The sequence below is a fragment of the Gossypium hirsutum genome, chromosome A04, assembly GCF_007990345.1.
Source record: "Gossypium hirsutum isolate 1008001.06 chromosome A04, Gossypium_hirsutum_v2.1, whole genome shotgun sequence".
NCBI lineage: Eukaryota > Viridiplantae > Streptophyta > Magnoliopsida > Malvales > Malvaceae > Gossypium > Gossypium hirsutum.
In genome coordinates, this window is record NC_053427.1 from 68850118 (window position 1) to 68866807 (window position 16690).

Sequence of the window (16690 nt, forward strand, 5' to 3'; positions counted from 1 at the left end):
TCTTTCAACGGCATGTGATGCCTTCAGAGGAAGGTCATCAAGGGCTTGTATCAATGAAACTTTTCGTACCTTTTTTACTATCTTATATTATAGGGTATTTTAGGGGACTTCATCAAGGACTTCCACCTTTTAAAGCTTTCTTTATATTGAAGAGAAATTTCCAATATATGTATATATGTGTGCAGGGAGGGGTCCATTTATACTAGTGTAAAACTTAAGTGATTTTGCTTTTTTGTAACTTTTTACATTAGTAATATTTTAACAATTCAACCATCATATTTCATGATCCATTCATATAGATAATGCATGTTAAGTTTGGCATAAATTAAAAATGAGATGAGAAATTACCCTTATACTTTACCAAATCTTCCAATATGGTACCGGCACTTTTAATTTGTCCAATCTGGTACATGTACTTCAATCTCCTTAATCATAGTGGTACTTGACCCTAACGCCATTAAAAATGATGAAATGATATGTTGACCAATTATGTGGTGCCACATGGCTCATGTTGATTCATTAACTAATAGTTCAAGGGCTTCTTTGAAATAAATCCTAAAATTATTCTCTTTCCCAAATTACATTTTTCACAATACTTTATATATGTGTATATATGTATATATGTGTGTGGGGAGGGGTCCATTTATACTAGTGTAAAACTTAAGTGATTTTGCTACCAGTCAAGAAAACCTAGCAACAAACATCAAAGTCACTATTGCTGGAGAAGAATGCTTAGGAAGGTCGGAAGTCACCAGCAAAGACAGATGTATCTTTTAACGGCATGTGACACCTCCAGAGGAAGGTCATCAAGGACTTGCATAAATGATTTTTTTTTACCTTTTTTACTATATTATATAATAGGGTATTCTAGGGGACTTGCATTAAGGACTTCCTCTTTTTAAAGCTTTCTTTATATTGAAGAGAAGTTTCCAATATATGTATATAAGTGTGTGGGGAGGGGTCTATTTATACTAATGTAAAACTTGGGTGGTTTTTGTTTTCTTGTAACATCCCTTCTGACGAAGCTCTAGTGTTCGAGTGTTGTTTATAGAAGTATGACATATAGAGGAAGTTTTGAGTGGGTAAGGTATTAAGATTGACTAAGTATATAAGTCTGTGGGTTCGCTTTCTGGTGAAGTCTATTCTAGGCAATTTTGCTAAGCCCTCAATTTGTATGAACTATTTACTTTATTATTATTTTATTATCCTGGTTGAACAATCTGGTTAGACGAACGAAAATTTGGTTAGTATAGGACAAAGTTTCTGCAATCGGTCAGATCCACATATATGAAGAGAGAGAAAGTGCTTAGTCACAAGGAATGAGGGGTTTGGAGGGAAATTAGACTTACCCACTAAGTTCTCCTTCCGTGTATTTTGTATAAAGCAAGCTTTGGCTTCTTGAGCAAGTTTTTTGCTTTCTTTGGCAACCATATTTTCTTCTTAAACTTTCTTTGTATTTTTCTCTCGAAAAACCTATACTTAAGACTTGCTTGAAGATTTTGCGTTCATTGTACTCAACCAACTCTATCGTTGTTTAACACCTGGTAAATATCGATGAAACTCAAGTTATTTTCATGATTATTTACGGGTCTTAGGGTTTCATGCTTTAGGGCCAGTTTAAAGTGCGAGGAATGAAAGTTTCAGACTCTGGGTTTTCTATTAATGTTCTTGTAAACTTGTTTAGTTTTTTGGTATAATGAACTGATAAGTTTATGTAACACCCTACACTGGAACTGATCACTTGATCCATAGTATAGAGTGAACAACCATTAAACACAAATACATTTAAATAGCATTTTAAATAAAAGAACAATTATAAATATATAATATCAAATACATTCAAATTCATGTTATTTTAGCTTAACTTGACCTAAATCGGGTTTCAGAAACGTTTAAAACAAATAGGGAGTAAATTTGGGTTAAAATGAATCAATTACAAAATTTTGATAAAAATTACAAAATAGGGGTCACACGGCGGTGTAGCCAGACTGTGTAGCATACTGACTTGGAAGACACGACCGTGTGGGGAGACCGTATGCAACACATAGTCGTGTGACAACTTGTGTCCCAGGCCGTGTGCCCCTAAATGAACCTTCAATTTCAAGTTTACCAAAACTAACTTACTTAGACTACAAGTAACTCATACCAATCATTAAGCCTACTTAAAACACACCTAAATGAGCCCGAAGCATGTTAAAAACATCCAACTTAAGTGCCTAACCAATGTGCCTTCATTGATACCACAAATAAAATCATTCAACAAAGTAACACAACTAATAAAGAAGCTTCATCAATTAGCATCTATTCATGCCTAAACCATCAATCTAAATGGCCAAATATGAACATACTCTACAAGCTACCATTTCAAAGCACCATCACCAAATAAATGACATTAAGGATCAACTTAACCACAACCAACACAAGTACACATCCAAAACCAACCACATTAACTAAATATACCAAAATAACTTAACATTTTACATATCAACAACATAACACCTATATACATGCCACATTCCAAAATGATAAACAAAAGCTACCGAGAAGGCTAAATAGTGTGAGCTCCAAATCGATCCGTTCGGTTAGTTTGCAAGATGATAACTACAAAAGAAACACAACTATTTAATTTAACTAATTCAAAACAACATCAAATGAGATATAAATGCAAATTCATTCATTTATCCTATGAACTTACCTACTATCCAGTGACACCCCAAACCTGACCGGGACGAACCAGCTCGAATTCTAAGCATTACATTAGCCACCTAAGTGACTCTCCAACTAACGACTACCCAAGACACACCTCGACCTTATAACACCTCAATCTTATCTAATTATTAGTTATTTATTAATGCAGAAGCAAATTATTAACCAATTTAAAACTTTTTCTATGTAATTTAACCTAAGGGCATTTTTTTATTTTACCACCTATGGTAAAACTAACCTAATTTTAGATCTAAGTGTTTACTGACCTTCTTTTAGTTAAATTATGCAAGCCTAAAAATTTTAGCTTAATTTGAGTTTGTTTACTATGTCTAATTCAAGTTTTATTATTAAGGACTAAATTGTAACTTAAAAAAAATTAGAATACCAATTTAAATAGATAAAATTTCAAACCCCAAAACCCACATGACCGTGTCCCGCAGATCGTGTGTCATCAAACGACCGTGTTCGCATCGTGAAAAACTTTTAGACCGATCGCACATGCTCGTGTGTGATAGCTCCAGTCTCCACACACCCATGTGCAACCTATCACACGCCCGTGTAAAAAACACTGCACCTATTTTTGCAAAAAACTTATTTTAAAACTGGATTTTGCACATTTTAATGGCCAATTAAACCCGATTTAACTATGATTAATTAACATACCTATACGTACACCTTCAATTGAGTTTATTGACATCAATTAAGCCTTAATTATATAAAATTAAGTAATCAATTTCATGCATAACAAACACTAAATAAATCAAACAAGTGGCGTACCTTTGTCATTAGTAAACCACTCCATGGAAACTTTATTTAAACAATCATTAGTACAAATTCATGCCTCACACACCGTGTTATCAGTCACCGTGTTATCAAGCAATATACACCGTAAATCATTCAATAATTAAACTTAAACATGCCTCAAAATTATTATAAAACCATATAAAATAAAATGTCCAATGTCCAAAGTCCAAAGTCCAATTACAACCAAAATTAAACTAATTCCCGAGAGTTCCACAATGCCCGGTTCTAGTATTTAAAATGTGTAATAAAGTCTCTACCAAGCTTAAATCTCTTGAAACTCTCTTGCTTGGCTCCTCAGCTCCTCAAGCCTGACGATTATATCCACAAATTGTGAAGGTGTGAGCTTTAAAAAGCTCAGTGAATGTTAATAAAAACGACTAGTAAATCAACATCCAAATCATGCTTAAATCACATCTAATCAATCACCAATTATCAGCCTTAATAATGAAACATGTCAATTTAATTTCCATATGCTTTATCAATATCAAGAATCAATTATTCTTGGTTTACAGAATCAATTATTCTTGGTTTACAAACATCGAATGATATAACAATAATCACACATAAATATATTGGCATACACTTCTCATGGCTTAATCAGGTGATCATACATCGGATAAACAGATCTCTGAACTCCCACAAATATCAAATACGATCTATCGAGTTGAGCGGGCCGAAGCACACGCTCCCTTATATAGCCTCAAATAACCCAATGAGTGGAGACTCATGCTCAACACTCCCTTATCTACTCCAAAAAAATCAGTCCACCTAGAGCCATATGCTCACAATATCACAAATAAATGTGAGTACTCACAAATCCTATGGCATGCCAACTATATCCAATGGATCCACCTGCATGTTGGCAATATATTTAGTCAAACATAACATATAAATCAGTCATTATTGTGCTCAATTTAATGTGACAAAATGCTTATGTGTAACATGTAACATAGTTATTTAACATCCAATTAAATCAAGCATTTCATTTACCATTTTCCAATGTTTAGTTACCAATTGTAACACCAATATATCATGATCAAAAACTCCAGTAACCATGTCCTAATCATCAATATAATTAGCCTAATTAAATTGCACAAACTTACCTAAATGCTTACTTACCATTATTCAATAAAAATTTAACTCTTGTACATATAATATCAATCTTGAAAAAAATCAGCCATTTAACCATAATTAATCAATTGAAATCATCAATTAAGCTACTAATTAAACATAAATGAGGGTCAATTTACCAAATTGCCCTTAGAAAACTCACCACAGAATTTATTCTACCACAAACAAGTGATCAACCAAGCAAATCCAAGCTTCAATTTCGGTTAGCTTGGTCCTCTTCAAGATTCATAACTTTAACAGAGATAAAGTAGACATTTCCACCTTTCCAACACTATAATAGACACGAATTTTAATTAACTATACTAATCGAAATCCTCTCACAAAGATACCTTATCAGATTTGTAACATCAATTCGGAAACTCGATTTCTCACAAAACCAATCTCTCCAGCCCTCCTAAACACTTTCAATCATTAATACTAGACCAAATACACTTATACTAAGCATCAATATCATCTTTAAATCAATTTCACAAAATTTCAAAAAATCGGTTCATGAAGATGATGAAATTCAGAATTCTTTAAATTACCTCACAAATCATTTTTAATCTTGATAAATAAGATCAAAAACCTTTTAATAGATCCATTTTGAGTTGGAACATCTATTGATTTGTGGATTTCCTCTCAAAATTCAGGATCCACTATTAAAGAAACATGTGTTCTTGGAAAAAGATAACATTGATAAAAAAATCCTTTAATTGACTCTCAAATCATGTAAAAATGTTTCTAATCATCATAAAAACAAGTTTAGAATTAAATATTACCTTTGATTCGCTTTAAATTCGTTGATTGAAAATCTTGATTCAAGAAACTTGAGAAATTTCAGAATATTTTTGGCGACTTTTGCAAATAATTTTGGGTGAATTGAGAGAGTATTTTGAGAAGGAAATTTGCTCGATCTATTCTTTAATGACAGATCTTTAAAATCATGCAAAAAAAAAATCAATTTTAAAGCTCTCTGATCTAATGTAAAATGTGTGAAAACTGGGCTAGATACATTAGTTTTAAAATTGGAACCACCCACTAGAAATTTAAAAATTGGGAAATATGCCTAATGGCCACTGCCACATTTCCTTTACTTTACCAATTAATCCTTTCCCTCGAAAATTCTGAATTTTAAGGTTTATTTGTCATATAAATACTTTAAAATTTCCCTTGTTTTACAATTAAATCCTATTTAATTAATATTTAAATTTTACTCAAATTACACCCAATAAAAATTATTTTAAAATTCTTTTTAACCCAAATTAATTATTTTCACTAATAATTATTTAAAATCTTTAAAATTAATTTTTTGAAAATATTTTTATATATTGTTTTTAATTTTCTATATTATTGTTTAATAAATTTTAGATGAAATTAACCTCTTAAATTAAATTAAAAATTACTAGAAACCTTATAAATTCTTAGTTTCACACTCGGAACCCGAAAAATATACCCGAAACTACTAGACCTAGTTTAGGGATATTACAACTTCCCACCTCTAAAAAGAAATTTTGTCCTCAAAATTTACTTGAATCAAACAGATAAGGACATTGACGTTTCATCACATATTTCTACTTCCAGGTGGCTTCCTTAGTCTTGTGGTTGCACCACAAAACTTTTAGCAACGGAACCATATTATTGTATATAGCACCTTGACCTCTCAATCTAGGTTTGCAACCGGTTCCTCTTCATACGAAAGATCAGATCGAACCTTAGTCTCCTCAACAGGAACAACATGAGAAGGATCAGATTTGTACTTCCGTAACATGAAGATATGGAAGACGTCATGATTACACTTTAGCTCTGGCGACAACAACAAACGATAGGCAACTGGTCCAATCCATTTGGCAACTTCATAAGGGCCAATGAACCTCGGACTGAGGTTACCCTTCCGTTCGAACCTTAGAACTTTCTTCCACGGTAAAATCTTTGGAAATACCTTATCACCAACCTAATACTCGATGTCTCGATGTCTCGATGTCTTAGGCCAGCGTAAGACTTTTGTCAATTAGAAGTAGCCTTCAACCACTCGCAAACAAGTCTCGCCTTATCCTCAACCTCTTGAACCAACTCTAGACCCAAGTTCCTCTTCTCCTCCATATCCAACAAACATAGAGGAGTCCTACACCTCTGACATATAAAGCCTTGAACGGTGCCATCTGAATACTCTTCTGATAGCTATTATTATATGCAAAATCGGCTAATGACAAGTGACGATCCTAGTTACCTTCGAAGTCAATAACACAACTATGAAGCATGTCATCAAGAATCTGGATCACCCTTTCTGATTGACCATCGGACTGCGGATGATAAGCTGAAATGAAATGAAGCTTCAAACCCAAGGCCTTATGCAACACCTTTAGAATCTCAAAGTAAACCACGGATCTCGGTTTGTTATGATCGAAACAGGAACTCCATAAAGACAAAAAATCTCTCAGATATAGAGCTCAGCTAACTGATGAGACTAAAAGTTGTACAGATTGGCAGAAAATGTGTAGATTTCGTAAATCTATCCACAATCACTCAGATCGAGAGTCAAAGGCAAAATCGAAACGAAGTCCATCATAATACGCTTCCATTTCCACTCCGAAATCTAAATAGGCTGAAGCAAACCTGATGGATGCTGATTTTTGATTTTCACCTCTAACAAACCAAACATTAAAGTTTTACATCTCTTATGATTTAATCATTTTTAATTAAGTAACTAACCAAACATTAAAATTTCTTAACCAAAATTTAACACGACTTTAATATAACTCTATAAACACTAATTAAATAATAAAATACGAACTCAATTGTCAAAATTATGGTCCCGAAACCACTGTTTTTAACCCCACTAAAAAATGGGATATTACAACTTTCCTCTTTAAAGAAATTTTTGTCCTAAAAAATCTTACCAGAGAAAAGGTTCGAATATTGGGATTTCATGGTTTCTTCCATTTCCCACATAGCTTTTTCTACCTGTGTCGAAGCCATAAGACTTTAACTAATGGTACAGATTTATTTCTCAACTCTTTACTTCTCGAGCTAAGATCTTTATAGGCTCTTATTCATAAGTCAGATCAGTTTTATTTCAATTTAATCTATAGTCAAAGTTTTAGAGGTATTGCTAAACGATAAGTCACCGATCCAATTCTTTCTAATACTTTGTATGGTCCAATAAACCTGGGACTAAGTTTCCCTTTCCTGTCAAATTTTAACACTTTCCTCCATGCCAAGGCTTTCAATAATACTTTTTCACCAACGAAAAACTCAATATCTTTGCGTTTTAAATCAACATAGGATTTCTGACGATCAGATGCAACTTTCAAATTGTCATGAATGATTCTAACTTTATCTTCAGCTTCTCAAATCAAATAAACCCCAACTAGCTTCCTTTCATTTAATTCAGACTAGAACAACAAACTTTTGCATTTCCGACCATATAAATCCTTATACGATTCCATTTTTATGCTTGATTGACAACTATTATTATAGGAAAATACAACTAACGGAAAATACGGCTCCCAACTACCTTTGAATTCAATAATACAACACCGTAACAAACCTTCTAAAATCTATCTTACTCAGTTAGTCTGACCATCTGTTTGCGGATAAAAAGTGGTACTGTAATTCAAATTGGAACCCAAAGTTTCGTACAAATTACCCTAAAATCTAGAAGTGAATCTCGAATCACGATATGATATTATCGAAAAAGGAAGTCCATGCAATCTTACAGTTTCTGCAACATATAACTTTGCCAACTTCTCAAGTGAGTATTCAGATCCAACGGGTACAAAATAAGTTGATTTTGTCAACCTGTCATTTATAACCTAAATTGTTTCTTTTCTGCTCGGAGTCAATGGCAATCCTGAAACGAAATTTATAGTGATCCGCTCCTATTTCCACTCGGGAATCATGATAGGTTGTAACAAACCTAGAAAAACTTGATGTTCTACTTTCACCTACTGACAAATCAAAACATCTAGCTACAAACTCTAAAATCTCGCGTTTCATATCAGACCACCAATAACGTTGCTTTAGATTATTATACATTTTGTTACTCCCAAGATGTATCGAATAAACACTACTGTAAGCTTCATTCAATGATCTGCCGTAATTTGGTGTAGCAGATTAAACTAGTTTTCGCACTTTAGGAGTTTGAAATTAAGTATAATTATTAGGGTTTAATTATTATTAGGACTTTAGCTTTAACTTGTTTATTTATACACACAAAAAAAGAAACTGAAATAACAATTGCAATGCCTTATATTAACAAATAAGGTAAAATAAGTATGTGATTACAATAATCTTATGATTGGTTTTTAGGCACACTCTAACAGTTTTCCACTAACACTAAGACTAATCAATCATATATCTAATACCAAGTGACTTAGTGTGACGATCATGCTTCTACTATGCTAGACGCTTTATTAGTGGATCAACGATGTTGTCATCTATTGGTACTCTACGTATTTTCACATCTCCTTGATCAAAGATTTCTCAAATGAGATGAAAGCACCTATGTATATGTTTGGATTGTTGGTGAGATCTGGGTTCCTTTGCCTATGCAGTAGCTTCGTTGTTGTCACAACAAAGTTCCATGGCATCTGATATGCTAGACATAACCCCTAGTTCAAATATGAACTTCTTAATCCAAACAATCTCTTTTGTAGCCTCATTAGCTGCAATTTACTCAGTTGTAGTTGTAGAATCAGCTACTGTATATGGCTTTGAACTTTTCCAGGCCACAGCTCCAGCATTAAGGCAAAACACAAAACCTGATTGTGATCGTGAATCATCCTTGTCAATTTGGAAGCTAGCATTAGTGTAACCTTTTACACTCAGCTCTTCCTCACCTCTCTATATATGGAATGTATCCTTACACAAAACCCAGATGTAGCATCAAAGAATAAGATACATCTAGGAGAGTACATAGCATGGCATACATGATAAATCTAATAGGTGAAGCATATGGAATCTTACTTATACGTTCTCTCTCTTGTGAAGTTGAAGGACACATTTCCTTCGAAAGTGAAATACCATGTCTTATAGGTAGGAATCCTCTCTTAGATTCTTTTATGATGAGCATTTTCAATACTTTATCTATGTATGTAGTTTGGTTTAGACCCAGGAGTCATCTTGATCTATCTTTATAGATTTTGACTCCTAATATATATGTAGCCTCGCCCAAGTCCTTCATAGAAAAACAACTTCCTATCCAAGTCTTAACAGACTGTAGGGTAGGTATGTCATTTCCTATGATAAGTATGTCATCTACAAACAATACTAAGAATACAGTAGTGCTCCCACTAATTTTCTTGTAAACACAAGGCTTATCTTCATTTTTGATAAAACCAAACTTTTCGATTGCATAGTTAAAACGAAGATTCCAACTTCAAGAAGCTTGCTTCAATCCATATATAACACCCTAACTAGTCTCCGTCGCTGGATCAAGGGTACAGAGTGTTATGTCACGTATAAAAATAATCAGCATCAATAAATCATTCAAATCTAAAATTCAATCGTAGCATAAAAACATTTATGAGGCTTAAATCAAGCTCGCAAGGTATTAAAAATAGTTTGGACTCAATCAAAGACTTATTTAAAACAAATAAATTTTTTTTAGGAAAAACTAAAAATTTTGAATACAGAGGTCACACAGCTGTGTTCTAGGCCGTGTCAAACCTGCTCCTAAAATCAAAATGACACACGACTATGTGGTGTGACCGTGTTAGGCACACGGTCGTGTGACAACCCGTGTCTCATGCCGTGTGCACCTAAAATGACTTCCAAAACAAGATCCATTTCTTAGGTGCCAATCCAAACCAATTTCAACCATTTATATACCTTCAAACACATTCAAATAAACTTAAAACATACCAAAACATTCAACCTAATTGCCTAACCAATGTACCCTCATAGGTACTACAAATTAATCATCCAACAAGTCACACACATATTAACCATCAAGTTAATACCTTAAAGATATACATCACATACCAAATCATTCATTTTATTACATCCATTTTACCATATTTCAAGTTAATTTCATAAGTCCTAAACCAAATGACCAAAAGCATTTATAATCACAACTTTAAGCCAATGACATCAAATATATTTATAAAACCACAAAGACTTCCTAAAACCAAAATCCAAACATTGTCAACATGGCCAAAATAACCAAAAGACTTTTAGTACATGCCATTTATAACCCAACTTCAAGTTGATCAAAACTTCTACCGATTTGGGAATGGATAGTGTGTATGCTCCAACTTGAAATTCCAACCGGTCGAGATTTCTGATGATCTACAAAGAAAGAAAACAATGGAAGTAAGCAAATCAATGCTTAGTAAGCTCGTATATGATGAAAATTAAACTCATCGAATTTGAATCATTTTGTACATTTCATGCATAATTTTATTAACAAGCTTATGAATTCATTCAATTCCTATACCCACAACAAATCTCACAAGTTAGTGAGTTCACATATATACATAAAACTTGAGCATACTATAGCAAAACATTCAAATAACATATTTACCAATCACTTCATCCAACTTAATCTATAATATGTGACACATTCTGTGACACCCCTAATTTGACCCTAGTCGAAAAGTGGTTTCGGGACCACAAAACCGAGTCATAAAAATAATTAGCTGTCATATTTGATGCTGATTATATGTACATATGCATGTGTGAAAATTTCATGTTTGAATTTTGTTAATTGTAAGTGAATTTTATTAAATAGGACTTATGTGATAAAATTTAGAAATGTGCTAGGCAAATGTAAGTGGCCTATTTATGCATGTTGCAAAATAATTGTATTTGCATGTCAAATTAACCAAAGAACAAGAAGGTGGCCGGCCATGCTATAAGTTAAAGCCTATTAAAACATTTGGTGTTAGTGTTTTATGGGAGAAAGAATAAAATAAAAGGTTAGTAATAAAGAAATGAAAAGGGAGGGGTGATGAAAACAAAGTTGTCTCATCCATGTTCCCCCCCCTCCATTGCCGTGAGTTGAAGAAAGATAACAAAAGAAAAAAAATTTACATGCTCATCTTTCTTCTTGGTGGCCGAATTTGGGAAAGGGAAGATTGAAGAGGAAAAACTAAGGTATTCGGCCATGGCTATCCTAGTTTAAGGTATGCATTGTGATTTTCTTTTTAATTGACTATGAGATTAGATTGATAAGTGCATAGCTTATTTAACCCATGGTTTAATTTCATGCATCAATAGACAAATGTTCATTCGGTCAAATGGGGGAATGACTAGAATGGGGTAAAGATTTTTGGATGAGTGGCTTAGAGGCACCTTGTACATTCGGTCAAAGATTGAGTCTATTTAGAATGTTAATTTCTTCCTCTATGATTATTTTCCTTGCATGTTAAATGGTTCTTGATAAGGCCAAATGAGTTATGAAAGTTTTTATAAATGTATGAAAGTCTTCATGCTATGAAAAATTCGGTTGAAATATGGAGAATGAGAGCTGTCATTTAGGTTAAGACCAAAGGAATGATCAATAGGCATTAAAGGGTTAAATGTGTGAATTTAAGGTATAAGAACCTATAGGTATTTACATGGGTAATGTTAAAAATTAATGTGGTATATTCGGCTAAATGGGTGATAATGGTTTATAATGTTGAATTGAATTATGATTATGTACATTAGAATTAGATATAACAAAAAAAAAACTATGTGAATTTGGATGCAATATTACATTCGGCCTAGAGGCATTAGATGAACATTTGTGGAAATCTCAAAGTCTTGAATAATGGTGATTGTAAGATGATGTAAAAATCATTGAATTATATGCATAAGTAGTTAGCAAAGTGATTAAGCTACCGAATTTAATTATTAAATGAGTTCTAAGCTTGCTGAATTTTGAGATGTGATTGGGAGTAAATTTGACATGAGCATATTTTGTTAATGATATATTGATAAATGTTGAGTTATGATACCATGATATGAACTTAATTATCAAATTGCCGAATGCGTTTATAATTAAGTAAGGTTAATAATAGGGCAATGAGTGGCTAGTAGAATCCAGTAGTCTTCTTGTTATATTCGGCCATGAGTTTGTATAATTGGTTTGTAATAGATTAAATTTGTTTATTCAAGCTCAAGAGCTTAGGGAGTCTAATTCGGAAAAGAGAAAAAGCTACCTAACCGAATAGTCGATCTGTAATCGTTCGGCAATTTCCGAGGTAAGTTCTTAAGTATTTGAGTTTGATTCCTTTGTAAGTTTTTAGTGATTAAACGTTGAGTAAATTCAATCATAATAGGACATAATGAGTTGATTTAATAAGATATGATGTGGTCATGATATGTCTTAAACTCAAATGGTAAGTTCATAAGTGTTTGGACTTGGAAATTTAAGAGCAAATTGTAATAATTTGCTTTGGACAGCAGCAGTAACGTGATTTTAGAAAATCACTATAAATTGTTGGTGTGGAATTATAGGCTGAATAAAATGTGTAATCAAAGCTTAGTTAGTCTAATTTCTTATAAAAGAGACCGTGTAAGCAAAGAAATTCCCTATAAAGAGATATTAAAAGTTGTGTGGGACAGTGTCAGAATGACTCCGAAATCCCCTGTTTGTTTTTGGAAAATCATTATAATTTGTACAAAAATGGTTATAAGATAAGATTTATATTCTTAGACTCCTTAATGAGTCTAGTTTCAAATGAAATCAAATAGAATACATTATGAATTCTGTACAATGAAAAATTTGATTCGTAGTAAAGAGTGGTCAGATTAGTCAAACAGTGAAACAGGGGAAACTTTAAGAAAAATCTGGTACTGATTGGCCAAACCTAAAATTCTGGAAATTTTATGGATGGAAGATATACGAGTCTATATTCAGGGAAAATTAACGGCAAGTGATTTGGAGTTTTGTAGCTCCAGTTATAAATAATTTAGTGACTATTGCTCAGGAAAACAGCTCGTAGTGAATATGTGATTTTGTTATAAATATGGATAAAACTTGTTTTAGTTGCTCACAAGCTATTGATTAAACCCATACGTGAATTCTAAATCGTGATATTGTAAAACGATATATGAGTGCTAGACGGATCTTCGATATTAAAATTTGTGAAATTGTAAGTTTATGAGTATTCGAATATGAAATGATAGTATGGCGTGAAATTGAATTATTCATTGGAAAATGATTGGTGTAGATTCGGCCAAGACAAAGTGTATACATGATAGTATATGTGGTATGTGAAGTATATTTGGATAATTGTGATGTGAATTCAGGAAAATTTATATTTTGATTTAGGATTTTATGTGATGAATGTGAACATGCATATATGTGATAAGGCCGAATGGCCAATGTGATGAATGTGAGCATGCATATGTGTGATAAAGCCGAATGGCCAATGTGGTGAATATGAACATGCATATATGTGATAAGGCCGAATGGCCTATGTGATGAATGTGAACATGCATATATGTGATGAAGCCGAATGGCCAATGTGATGAATGTGAGCATGCATATGTGTGATAAGGCCGAATGGCCAATGTGGTGAATGTGAACATGCATATATGTGATGAGGCCGAATGGCCAATGTGATAAATGTGAGCATGCATATATGTGATAAGGCCGAATGGCCAATGTGATGAATGTGAGCATGCATATGTGTGATAAGGCCGAATGGCCAATGTGGTGAATATGAAAATGCATATATGCGGTAAAGCCGAAAGGCTAGTGTGAAATATGTAGGCGATGTGCGTATATTGTGGCCGAACGACCAAATGTGAAAGGTGTGTATTATTAGATATTTGATGAGGCAAATGAATTACAAATATGACAGTCGATGTGAATGTTGTAACATGTGATTAAATGTACATGAAACTTGGAAATATATTCCGGGTGAGACCCGATGACTACGTGTGGAGATTATGTCCGGGTAAGACCCGATGACTACGTGTGGAGATTTTGTCCGGGTAAGACCCGATAACTTCGTGTGGAGATTACGTCCGAGCTAAAGGTCTCGCCGATAATCCGAGTAGAGGTTAAAGCTATAAGACTTCGTAATAAGAATTGCTTATAAATATATTCAATGCGAAAGGTTAAACAGGTATGTACTCCAAGTTTATATGTGAGCTTGATTTGCACTAAATCATAAGGTAGTTATGTGATGCATACGAGAGCAATCTATGAGACTATTCCTATGATTATGTGACATCGGATCAGTGTGAGAGGTTATGTGAAATCATACGATATATCTATGTCACATGAGCTCACTTTTATGTGAAAGTTTATCTGCCTATTGTATATGATGAGATGTGCATATTCGGTAAAGGGATGGTATGCCCGAAGGAAGAGTGAAATAAAAATACAAACAACTATGTTATAATTTGATTGTTATCTGTTGACACTGCTTAAAACTTACTAAGCATTGTAATGCTTACTCCGTTTACTCTGTTTCCTCTGTTTTATAGATCTCATTGCGAAGCTACAGGCTCGGGGATCGTCAGCAACTAGTCACACTATCACTATCCACTGCTTGTTACTGTTATGTTTAGAACTATTTTATGGCATGTATAGAATAGACTAGTGGCGGAAGAATATTTTTGGTTAATGTATATAAGCCATGCGAAAATGGCATCTTTTGAATGTTTACTTAGTGAAGTTTAAATTTTTATCTCTGGCTGTGCTTAGTACTTATTTAAATGAATGATCTTTATTTTAAGAAAAAGTTTAAAATTTTACTGTTCTGACATGAGTTACAAGTCCTGTAATGCCCCTTACCTATTCTGGCGACGGTTACGGGATAGGGGTGTTACATTTTATTGGTATCAGAGCTACGGTTTAGTCGATTCTAGGACTAACGTAGCACGCGTGAGTCTATTTATACGTGCCATAAAGTGATAAAATGATAGTGTGATGATTTTTGACTATTAAAATGTGTTTGCTGTATTGTAATGAATCTTGATCCCGATCGAGCTGTAGCAAGCTTCTGACTATGAGAATCTGCGATATAACTTCACTTAGATATGCCTAAATTATTAAGTTGATCAGGTACGTATCATGTACTCGTATTTGAATTTTGATTTGGATTGAATTATAAGGGTATAAGTGATGCAATTTTGAAAGTGTTCTGACTATAAATGTGATTTTTGTATGTGGCTATGGAACTGGAAGTTGAATGGTCGATAAGCATGTTGTGTTTGTATTCAAGTAATGTAAATGATATACTAATGTGTATTGCTATATGTGTATATGTACATGAGAATTGAGAGTGAAATGTCCGGGCTAAATCCCGAAGAGCATTCGTGCTAGTGATGTATCCGGACTAAGTTCCGAAGAGCATTCGTGCTAGTGATGTATCCGGACTAAGTTCCGAAGAGCATTCGTGCTAGTGATATATCCGGGCTAAATCCCGAAGAGCATTCGTGCTAGTGATGTATCCGGACTAAGTTCCGAAGAGCATTCGTGCTAGTGATATATCCGGGCTAAATCCCGAAGAGCATTCGTGCTAGTGATGTATCCGGACTAAGTTCCGAAGAGCATTCGTGCTAGTGATATATCCGTGCTAAACCCCGAAGAGCATTCGTGCTGGTGTTATATCCGGGCTAGGTCCCGAAGAGCAATCATGCTGGTGACGTGTATTCGGGCCTTCGTGCCTAGTAGGCTTCGTGCCAGTAATTTGAGCAAAGTTTAAGTGTTCATTACTATACGAATTCAAATTTAAATGAGATGATATGTTTACAAGTGTACATACATGATGTTTATAGACTTGGTTAAGTCATTTCAATGTGTAATAACGAATGAATAAGAGCACTATGTGTGTGAATGATTAGAGGCACTGTGTGTGTGCGAATTCCTTTAACCGAGCACTATGAGTGCGAGATCGGTCAGTGGGCACTAAGTGTGTGAAGTGGAATTCATGTAAGACCTCGTCTGGGACGAAGGCATTGATTTGAGATAGTGTGTAAGACCATGTCTGGGACATGGCATCGGCTCGATATGTGAGAATATGTAAGACCATATCTAGGATATGGCATTGTAAGAGCTATATGTGCTTAATGAGTATCCGTAATGATTTCGAATGATTCAACAGGTATATTTAAGATGATAAAT